Here is an 11093-nt window from a genome sequence, read left to right on the forward strand (position 1 = left end):
GAATTTTCTGGCAACTTTGCACAGCTGCTGTTATACCGGCTCATCAACACTTTTCTTTTATGAACTTAGAGATGAGTGAAAATAAAAATCGGGTATTTTATTAAATTTTACAAAAAAAAAATTCAATTTGTATTAAATAAGAATCATAAAAATATATACAAATTATAACTTTAATGACAATGGAGCGATTAATTGAATTTCGCCTCTGCAACTACATTTTCTTCGCTGCAGAATTTGCGCTTTTTGCGCATTAGCCACGCAATGTTTGCGCTCTCTCATATTCGTACTTATCCCTTCTTTATTTGTTTTTAATTTTTTGGTTATGTAATACTTGATTTAGTATTTCTTGTACGGTTGCATCACTTTGGCTTTCAGCCTCTTTACATATGTACAGTATGCAAAATCCGTATTTTTTTGTTTAAGTCGGTTTTCTCGTTCAGCAGTTCCGATGAGTCTGGATGCCTCTTCATTTACATGCTGTCTAAGCCTCATTTCGTGAGTCTTTCAAATATTGGTTATTTCGTTTACAACTGAATTCACACCAAGATCACGGTGAAGGTCAGCAGATCTAATATACCAAGGAGCATTAACTATACTTCTTAGTACTTTATTTTGGAAGGGCTGAAAGACTAGTTGAGCTCCATAGGCCCAAATTGGCTTTAGTACTTGATTATATATGTGTGAGTGATTGGCGTTGCAACCGTTTAGCCGGTTATAGCCGAATCGACGATAGTGCGCCATTTCTCTCTCTCCTTCGCAGTTCGGCGCCCGTTGGAGATCCCAAATGTAACCAGGTCGCTCTCCACCTGGTCCCTCCAACGGAGTGGAGGCCTTCCCCTTCCTCGGCTTCCTCCGGTGGGTACTGCATCGAACACTTTCAGGGCTGGAGTGTTTTCGTCCATTCGGACAACATGACCTAGCCAGCGTAGCCGCTGTCTTTTTATTCGCTGTACTATGTCAATGTCGTAATATAGCTCGTACAACTCATCGTTCCATCGTCTGCGGTATTCGCCGTTGCCAATGTTCTGAGGACATTAAATCTTGCGCATAATTTTCCTCTCGAAAACTCCTAGTGTCGTCTCATCTGATGTTGACATCGTCCAAGCTTCTGCACTATAAAGCAGGACGGGAATGATAAGCGCCTTGTAGAGTTTGATTTTGGTTCGTCGAGAGAGGACTTTACTGTTCAATTGCCTACTCAGTCCAAAGTAGCACCTGTTGGCAAGAGTGATTCTGCGCTGGATTTCGAGGCTGACATTGTTCGTGTTGTTGATGCTGGTTCCCAGATATACGAAACTATCTACTACTTCAAAGTTATGGCTGTCAACTGTGGCGTGTGAGCCAAGACGCGAGTACGCTGATTGTTTGTTTGGTGACAGGAGATATTTCGTCTTGTCCTCATTCACCTCCAGATCCATTCGCTTCGCTTCCTTATCCAGGCGGGAAAAAGCAGAACTAACGGCGCGGTTGACATCAATATCATCGGCGTACGCCAGGAGCTCAACACTCTTGTAGAAGACTGTACCTTCTCTAATTAGCTCTGCAGCTCTTATAATTTTTTTCCAGCATCAAGTTAAAGAAGTCGCACTATAGTGAGTCACCTTATCTGAAAACTCGTTTGGTATCGAACGGCTCGGAGAGGTCCTTCCCAATCATGACGGAGCTTTTGGTGTTGCTCAACGTTAACTTACACAGTCGTATTAGTTTTGCGGGGATACCAAATTCAGACATCGCGGCGAAAAGGCAGCTCCTTTTCGTGCTGTCGAAACCAGATTTGGCGCATGGTGAATTTCTGGTCAGTTGTCGATTTTCCAGGTCTAAAGCCACACTGTTAAGGTCCAATCAGTTTGTTGACGGTGGGCTTTAGTCTTTCGATGTCTGTTGGCTACCCAGAGGATACTTGGTCTAAGACCGGAAGTCGTGAACTGCTTGAGCCACATGTAAAAGAATCGTTCCTGGCCACTCCCAAGTGAATGACAGTCAGAAACTTTCCTCACTTACGTGAACTTCTACATATGACTCCATCCAATAAATAAATTACAAGAGTATAAAATGTTCGGAACTTGAGTGATTAACCTTAAAGAATATTTTCAATCAATTTCGTGAAATGCCGTACGTTGATTCTTAAGCAAACAATATTAGGTATAACGATTTGCCAATACTGCCAAATGTTTTTTTATTCAACAAACTGCCGGAGTATAAAACGATAAGCTGTGACCAAACTTAACACATCCCTCCATGTTTTATTTTTTTAATACAAACGGAGAACTTATTAATTAGATGGACATTTATCTTCACTTAATTTATGTATTGCATATACGCTTGTTATTGAATCCTGAAAATGCATGTATGTATGTATGTGATTGGCGTTGCAACCGTTTAGCCGGTTATAGCCGAATCGACGATAGTGTGCCACCTCTCTCTCTCCTTCGCAGTTCGGCGCCAGTTGGAGATCCCAAGTGTAACCAGGTCGCTCTCCACCTGGTCCCTCCAACGGAGTGGAGGCCTTCCCCTTCCTCGGCTTCCTCCGGTGGGTACTGCATCGAACACTTTCAGGGCTGGAGTGTTTTCGTCCATTCGGACAACATGACCTAGCCAGCGTAGCCGCTGTCTTTTTATTCGCTGAACTATGTCAATGTCGTCGTATAACTCGTACAGCTCATCGTTCCATCGTCTGCGGTATTTGCCGTTGCCATTCTTCTGAGGAGGATGGGATCATGTGTAGACCATAAATCTTGCGCAAAATTTTCCTCTCGAAAACTCCTAGTATCGTCTCATCTGATGTTGACATCGTCCAAGCTTCTGCACCGTAAAGCAGGACGGGAATGATAAGCGACTTGTAGAGTTTGATTTTGGTTCGTCGAGAGAGGACTTTACTGTTCAATTGCCTACTCAGTCCAAAGTAGCACCTGTTGGCAAGAGCTATTCTGCGCTGGATTTCGAGGCTGACATTGTTCGTGTTGTTGATGCTGGTTCCCAGGTATACGAAATTATCTACGACCTCGAAGTTATGACTGTCAACAGTGACGTGGGAGCCAAGACGCGAGTACGCTGATTGTTTGTTTGGTGACAGGAGATATTTCGTCTTGTCCTCATTCACCTCCTGACCAGTTCAGTTTGTTGACGGTGGGCTCTAGTCTTTCACACAGTACGCTCGATAGAACCTTGTATGCGATATTTAGGAGGCTGATCCCACGGTAATTGGCGCAGATTGTGGGATCTCCCTTTTTATGGATTGGGCAGAGCACACTGAGATTCCAATCGTCAGGCATGCTTTCTTCCGACCATATTCTGCAAAGAAGCTGATGCATGCACCTTATCAGTTCTTCGCCGCCGTATTTGAATAGTTCTGCCTATAATCTATCGGCCCCGCTGCTTTGTTGTTCTTCAAGCGGGTAATTGCTATTCGAATTTCTTCATGGTCGGGTAATGGAACATCTGTTCCATCGTCATCGATTGGGGGATCGGGTTCGCAATCTCCTGGCGTTGTACTCTCACTGCCATTCAGCAGGTCGGAGAAGTGTTCCCTTCATAATCCTAGTATGCCCTGGACATCGGTTACCAGATTACCACCTTGGTCTCTACATGAGGAAAATGCATATTTTGAATAAAAAGACAAAACCAGGAAAAAAAAGTTTATGTTGTTATGTGTTGTACAAAGCAATCGTAAAATATATTTAATGTTAAAGATGTAATAATTAAACTATTTATCTAAAAAGTATCCCCTACAATTATGTTAATATGTTACTAATATTTTTTTTTTCCTTAAAGGTTCTAAATAATATTGTTCACGAAATATCAAAATTAGATGGTATATCCCGAGTTCTATACGACTTAACATCCAAGCCACCAGGTACAACCGAATGGGAGTAAATTTATTTAAATCGCCCGATTCCTATAAAATAGATGGAAATGCTAATTATATATATATTTACCGAATTAAGTTTATATTTTTATTAAATAAATGTATTCTAAATCTAAATAAATTCAGCACAATGAATAGTTTTTTATATTAAATGTTGGTTATTTGGGAGACTTATGTCCCTAAATTAATATGTAAGTAATGATTAATTATTTGTCGTTGTAAAGTCATATCTAATCGAGTTCAGAGATGGTGTTGTACATAAAAAAGATAGTACGTAAAGTTCGTATCATTTTAAATAAAATATTCAGTTTAGGTGGAACTGACGGCGATATTTTTCTATCTTTTCGATACAATTTCCATATTGAATAAGGCATTTTTCCATTACTCAATCTCAGCGTTTTCTTTCCAGCATTTATTCTCTTGCATCGATTGACAGTGGCTGCGTTCATAGGCAAAAAATCAAATAATTTATCACTAAATAATGGGCCTAATCATTGAATCCTTTTCGATTGAAAAATGGTTCCATTCGATCGAAAAATTTTACGTGGGAATCATTGAAACCGTATCAAAAATAAAATTGACGATCACACTGAACTCACCGACTCGAAAAAATACATTTCGCGGCTAATAGATGTCGATAATTGTGAAATTATTGAATCGAAATCTCATTTGGAAGTTCTTATGTATAATAAATAATTACTGATGACGGACTAAATTATGTATTAAATGGGTATTTTAAAAACAAGAGACAAAATCAGACTAACAAAAATAAATTAAAAATGCTTAAAAACGATATAAAGTTGCCCTCTCGAAATAGCGAAAGAATTTTCTCAAAGAGCCTCAGGCGAATTAAATATTTGTTTGGAACACAATAGTTAAAGGTCACATTTGTCGACAAAGGTCGAATAAACAGTTTTACATTCTCACTTTGTGGTAAAGCAGTTTATCGACGGAATCAATTACTGCATGAACATTTATATCGAAAATCTTTATCGTATTGGAATCGAATTCGCTGCGGATTCAATGTTTTTTTGTTCTTAATTAATGATTTTCTTTGCCTTTTTTCGTCGATTTTGTACTGGTCTTTATTATATTTAGTTAAAGTTTTAGTTGTGTTCCCCCCTCCCCCTCTCCCCTTCCCCTCCCCCTTCTGAATTTTTTGTCCAGTGTGTTAGTGGATGTTTTAAGATAATATGAATATCTAAGGGTTTTTTCTGTAATGCAGAATTATCTGGCAACTTTGCACAGCTTGCACAGCTGCTGTTATACCGGCTCATCAACACTTTTCTTTTATGAACTTAGAGATGAGTGAAAATAAAAATCGGGTATTTTATTAAATGTTACAAAAAAAATCAATTTGTATTAAATAAGAATCATAAAAATATATACAAATTATAACTTTAATGACAATGGAGCGATTAATTGAATTTCGCCTCTTCAACTACATTTTCTTCGCTGCAGAATTTGCGCTTTTTGCGCATTAGCCACGCAATGTTTGCGCTCTCTCATATTCGTACTTATCCCTTCTTTATTTGTTTTTAATTTTTTGGTTATGTAATACTTGATTTAGTATTTCTTGTACGGTTGCATCACTTTGGCTTTCAGCCTCTTTACATATGTACAGTATGCAAAATCCGTATTTTTTTGTTTAAGTCGGTTTTCTCGTTCAGCAGTTCCGATGAGTCTGGATGCCTCTTCATTTACATGCTGTCTAAGCCTCATTTCGTGAGTCTTTCAAATATTGGTTATTTCGTTTACAACTGAATTCACACCAAGATCACGGTGAAGGTCAGCAGATCTAATATACCAAGGAGCATTAACTATACTTCTTAGTACTTTATTTTGGAAGGGCTGAAAGACTAGTTGAGCTCCATAGGCCCAAATTGGCTTTAGTACTTGATTATATATGTGTGTGTGATTGGCGTTGCAACCGTTTAGCCGGTTATAGCCGAATCGACGATAGTGCGCCATTTCTCTCTCTCCTTCGCAGTTCGGCGCCCGTTGGAGATCCCAAATGTAACCAGGTCGCTCTCCACCTGGTCCCTCCAACGGAGTGGAGGCCTTCCCCTTCCTCGGCTTCCTCCGGTGGGTACTGCATCGAACACTTTCAGGGCTGGAGTGTTTTCGTCCATTCGGACAACATGACCTAGCCAGCGTAGCCACTGTCTTTTTATTCGCTGTACTATGTCAATGTCGTCATATAACTCTTACAGCTCATCGTTCCATCGTCTGCGGTATTCGCCGTTGCCAATGTTCTGAGGACATTAAATCTTGCGCATAATTTTCCTCTCGAAAACTCCTAGTGTCGTCTCATCTGATGTTGACATCGTCCAAGCTTCTGCACTATAAAGCAGGACGGGAATGATAAGCGCCTTGTAGAGTTTGATTTTGGTTCGTCGAGAGAGGACTTTACTGTTCAATTGCCTACTCAGTCCAAAGTAGCACCTGTTGGCAAGAGTGATTCTGCGCTGGATTTCGAGGCTGACATTGTTCGTGTTGTTGATGCTGGTTCCCAGATATACGAAACTATCTACTACTTCAAAGATATGGCTGTCAACTGTGGCGTGTGAGCCAAGACGCGAGTACGCTGACTGTTTGATTGGTGACAGGAGATATTTCGTCTTGTCCTCATTCACCTCCAGATCCATTCGCTTCGCTTCCTTATCCAGGCGGGAAAAAGCAGAAATAACGGCGCGGTTGTTGCTTCCGATGACATCAATATCATCGGCGTACGCCAGGAGCTCTACACTCTCGTAGAAGATTGTACCTTCTCTAATTAGCTCTGCAGCTCTTATAATTTTTTTCGTCTTTTCACGGGTCTTCTCCAAGATTTGGCGCATGGTGAATATCTGGTCAGTTGTCGATTTTCCAGGTCTAAAGCCACACTGATAAGGTCCAATCAGTTTGTTGATGGTGGGCTTTAGTCTTTCGATGTCTGTTGGCTACCCAGAGGATACTTGGTCTAAGACCGGAAGTCGTGAACTGCTTGAGCCACATGTAAAAGAATCGTTCCTGGCCACTCCCAAGTGAATGACGGTCAGAAACTTTCCTCACTTACGTGAACTTCTACATATGACTCCATCCAATAAATAAATTACAAGAGTATAAAATGTTCGGTACTTGAGTGATTAACCTTAAAGAATATTTTCAATCAATTTCGTGAAATGCCGTACGTTGATTCTTAAGCAAACAATATTAGGTATAACGATTTGCCAATACTTCCAAATGTTTTTTTATTCAACAAACTGCCGGAGTATAAAACGATAAGCTGTGACCAAACTTAACACATCCCTCCATGTTTTATTTTTTTAATACAAACGGAGAACTTATTAATTAGATGGACATTTATCTTCACTTAATTTATGTATTGCATATACGCTTGTTATTGAATCCTGAAAATGCATGTATGTATGTATGTGATTGGCGTTGCAACCGTTTAGCCGGTTATAGCCGAATCGACGATAGTGCGCCATTTCTCTCTCTCCTTCGCAGTTCGGCGCCCGTTGGAGATCCCAAATGTAACCAGGTCGCTCTCCACCTGGTCCCTCCAACGGAGTGGAGGCCTTCCCCTTCCTCGGCTTCCTCCGGTGGGTACTGCATCGAACACTTTCAGGGCTGGAGTGTTTTCGTCCATTCGGACAAAATGACCTAGCCAGCGTAGCCGCTGTCTTTTTATTCGCTGTACTACAGCTCATCGTTCCATCGTCTGCGGTATTCGCCGTTGCCAATGTTCTGAGGACCATAAATCTTGCGCATAATTTTCCTCTCGAAAACTCCTAGTGTCGTCTAATCTGATGTTGACATCGTCCAAGCTTCTGCACTATAAAGCAGGACGGGAATGATAAGCGCCTTGTAGAGTTTGATTTTGGTTCGTCGAGAGAGGACTTTACTGTTCAATTGCCTACTCAGTCCAAAGTAGCACCTGTTGGCAAGAGTGATTCTGCGCTGGATTTCGAGGCTGACATTGTTCGTGTTGTTGATGCTGGTTCCCAGATATACGAAACTATCTACTACTTCAAAGTTATGGCTGTCAACTGTGGCGTGTGAGCCAAGACGCGAGTACGCTGATTGTTTGTTTGGTGACAGGAGATATTTCGTCTTGTCCTCATTCACCTCCTGACCAGTTCAGTTTGTTGACGGTGGGCTCTAGTCTTTCACACAGTACGCTCGATAGAACCTTGTATGCGATATTTAGGAGGCTGATCCCACGGTAATTGGCGCAGATTGTGGGATCTCCCTTTTTATGGATTGGGCAGAGCACACTGAGATTCCAATCGTCAGGCATGCTTTCTTCCGACCATATTCTGCAAAGAAGCTGATGCATGCACCTTATCAGTTCTTCGCCGCCGTATTTGAATAGTTCTGCCTATAATCTATCGGCCCCGCTGCTTTGTTGTTCTTCAAGCGGGTAATTGCTATTCGAATTTCTTCATGGTCGGGTAATGGAACATCTGTTCCATCGTCATCGATTGGGGGATCGGGTTCGCAATCTCCTGGCGTTGTACTCTCACTGCCATTCAGCAGGTCGGAGAAGTGTTCCCTTCATAATCCTAGTATGCCCTGGACATCGGTTACCAGATTACCACCTTGGTCTCTACATGAGGAAAATGCATATTTTGAATAAAAAGACAAAACCAGGAAAAAAAAGTTTATGTTGTTATGTGTTGTACAAAGCAATCGTAAAATATATTTAATGTTAAAGATGTAATAATTAAACTATTTATCTAAAAAGTATCCCCTACAATTATGTTAATATGTTACTAATATTTTTTTTTTCCTTAAAGGTTCTAAATAATATTGTTCACGAAATATCAAAATTAGATGGTATATCCCGAGTTCTATACGACTTAACATCCAAGCCACCAGGTACAACCGAATGGGAGTAAATTTATTTAAATCGCCCGATTCCTATAAAATAGATGGAAATGCTAATTATATATATATTTACCGAATTAAGTTTATATTTTTATTAAATAAATGTATTCTAAATCTAAATAAATTCAGCACAATGAATAGTTTTTTATATTAAATGTTGGTTATTTGGGAGACTTATGTCCCTAAATTAATATGTAAGTAATGATTAATTATTTGTCGTTGTAAAGTCATATCTAATCGAGTTCAGAGATGGTGTTGTACATAAAAAAGATAGTACGTAAAGTTCGTATCATTTTAAATAAAATATTCAGTTTAGGTGGAACTGACGGCGATATTTTTCTATCTTTTCGATACAATTTCCATATTGAATAAGGCATTTTTCCATTACTCAATCTCAGCGTTTTCTTTCCAGCATTTATTCTCTTGCATCGATTGACAGTGGCTGCGTTCATAGGCAAAAAATCAAATAATTTATCACTAAATAATGGGCCTAATCATTGAATCCTTTTCGATTGAAAAATGGTTCCATTCGATCGAAAAATTTTACGTGGGAATCATTGAAACCGTATCAAAAATAAAATTGACGATCACACTGAACTCACCGACTCGAAAAAATACATTTCGCGGCTAATAGATGTCGATAATTGTGAAATTATTGAATCGAAATCTCATTTGGAAGTTCTTATGTATAATAAATAATTACTGATGACGGACTAAATTATGTATTAAATGGGTATTTTAAAAACAAGAGACAAAATCAGACTAACAAAAATAAATTAAAAATGCTTAAAAACGATATAAAGTTGCCCTCTCGAAATAGCGAAAGAATTTTCTCAAAGAGCCTCAGGCGAATTAAATATTTGTTTGGAACACAATAGTTAAAGGTCACATTTGTCGACAAAGGTCGAATAAACAGTTTTACATTCTCACTTTGTGGTAAAGCAGTTTATCGACGGAATCAATTACTGCATGAACATTTATATCGAAAATCTTTATCGTATTGGAATCGAATTCGCTGCGGATTCAATGTTTTTTTGTTCTTAATTAATGATTTTCTTTGCCTTTTTTCGTCGATTTTGTACTGGTCTTTATTATATTTAGTTAAAGTTTTAGTTGTGTTCCCCCCTCCCCCTCTCCCCTTCCCCTCCCCCTTCTGAATTTTTTGTCCAGTGTGTTAGTGGATGTTTTAAGATAATATGAATATCTAAGGGTTTTTTCTGTAATGCAGAATTATCTGGCAACTTTGCACAGCTTGCACAGCTGCTGTTATACCGGCTCATCAATACTTTTCTTTTATGAACTTAGAGATGAGTGAAAATAAAAATCGGGTATTTTATTAAATTTTACAAAAAAAAATTCAATTTGTATTAAATAAGAATCATAAAAATATATACAAATTATAACTTTAATGACAATGGAGCGATTAATTGAATTTCGCCTCTTCAACTACATTTTCTTCGCTGCAGAATTTGCGCTTTTTGCGCATTAGCCACGCAATGTTTGCGCTCTCTCATATTCGTACTTATCCCTTCTTTATTTGTTTTTAATTTTTTGGTTATGTAATACTTGATTTAGTATTTCTTGTACGGTTGCATCACTTTGGCTTTCAGCCTCTTTACATATGTACAGTATGCAAAATCCGTATTTTTTTGTTTAAGTCGGTTTTCTCGTTCAGCAGTTCCGATGAGTCTGGATGCCTCTTCATTTACATGCTGTCTAAGCCTCATTTCGTGAGTCTTTCAAATATTGGTTATTTCGTTTACAACTGAATTCACACCAAGATCACGGTGAAGGTCAGCAGATCTAATATACCAAGGAGCATTAACTATACTTCTTAGTACTTTATTTTGGAAGGGCTGAAAGACTAGTTGAGCTCCATAGGCCCAAATTGGCTTTAGTACTTGATTATATATGTGTGTGTGATTGGCGTTGCAACCGTTTAGCCGGTTATAGCCGAATCGACGATAGTGCGCCATTTCTCTCTCTCCTTCGCAGTCCGGCGCCCGTTGGAGATCCCAAATGTAACCAGGTCGCTCTCCACCTGGTCCCTCCAACGGAGTGGAGGCCTTCCCCTTCCTCGGCTTCCTCCGGTGGGTACTGCATCGAACACTTTCAGGGCTGGAGTGTTTTCGTCCATTCGGACAACATGACCTAGCCAGCGTAGCCACTGTCTTTTTATTCGCTGTACTATGTCAATGTCGTCATATAACTCTTACAGCTCATCGTTCCATCGTCTGCGGTATTCGCCGTTGCCAATGTTCTGAGGACATTAAATCTTGCGCATAATTTTCCTCTCGAAAACTCCTAGTGTCGTCTCATCTGATGTTGACATCGTCCAAGCTTCTGCACTATA

Source organism: Zeugodacus cucurbitae, chromosome 3 (assembly GCF_028554725.1).
Source record: "Zeugodacus cucurbitae isolate PBARC_wt_2022May chromosome 3, idZeuCucr1.2, whole genome shotgun sequence".
In the NCBI taxonomy this organism is placed as follows: Eukaryota; Metazoa; Arthropoda; class Insecta; order Diptera; family Tephritidae; genus Zeugodacus; species Zeugodacus cucurbitae.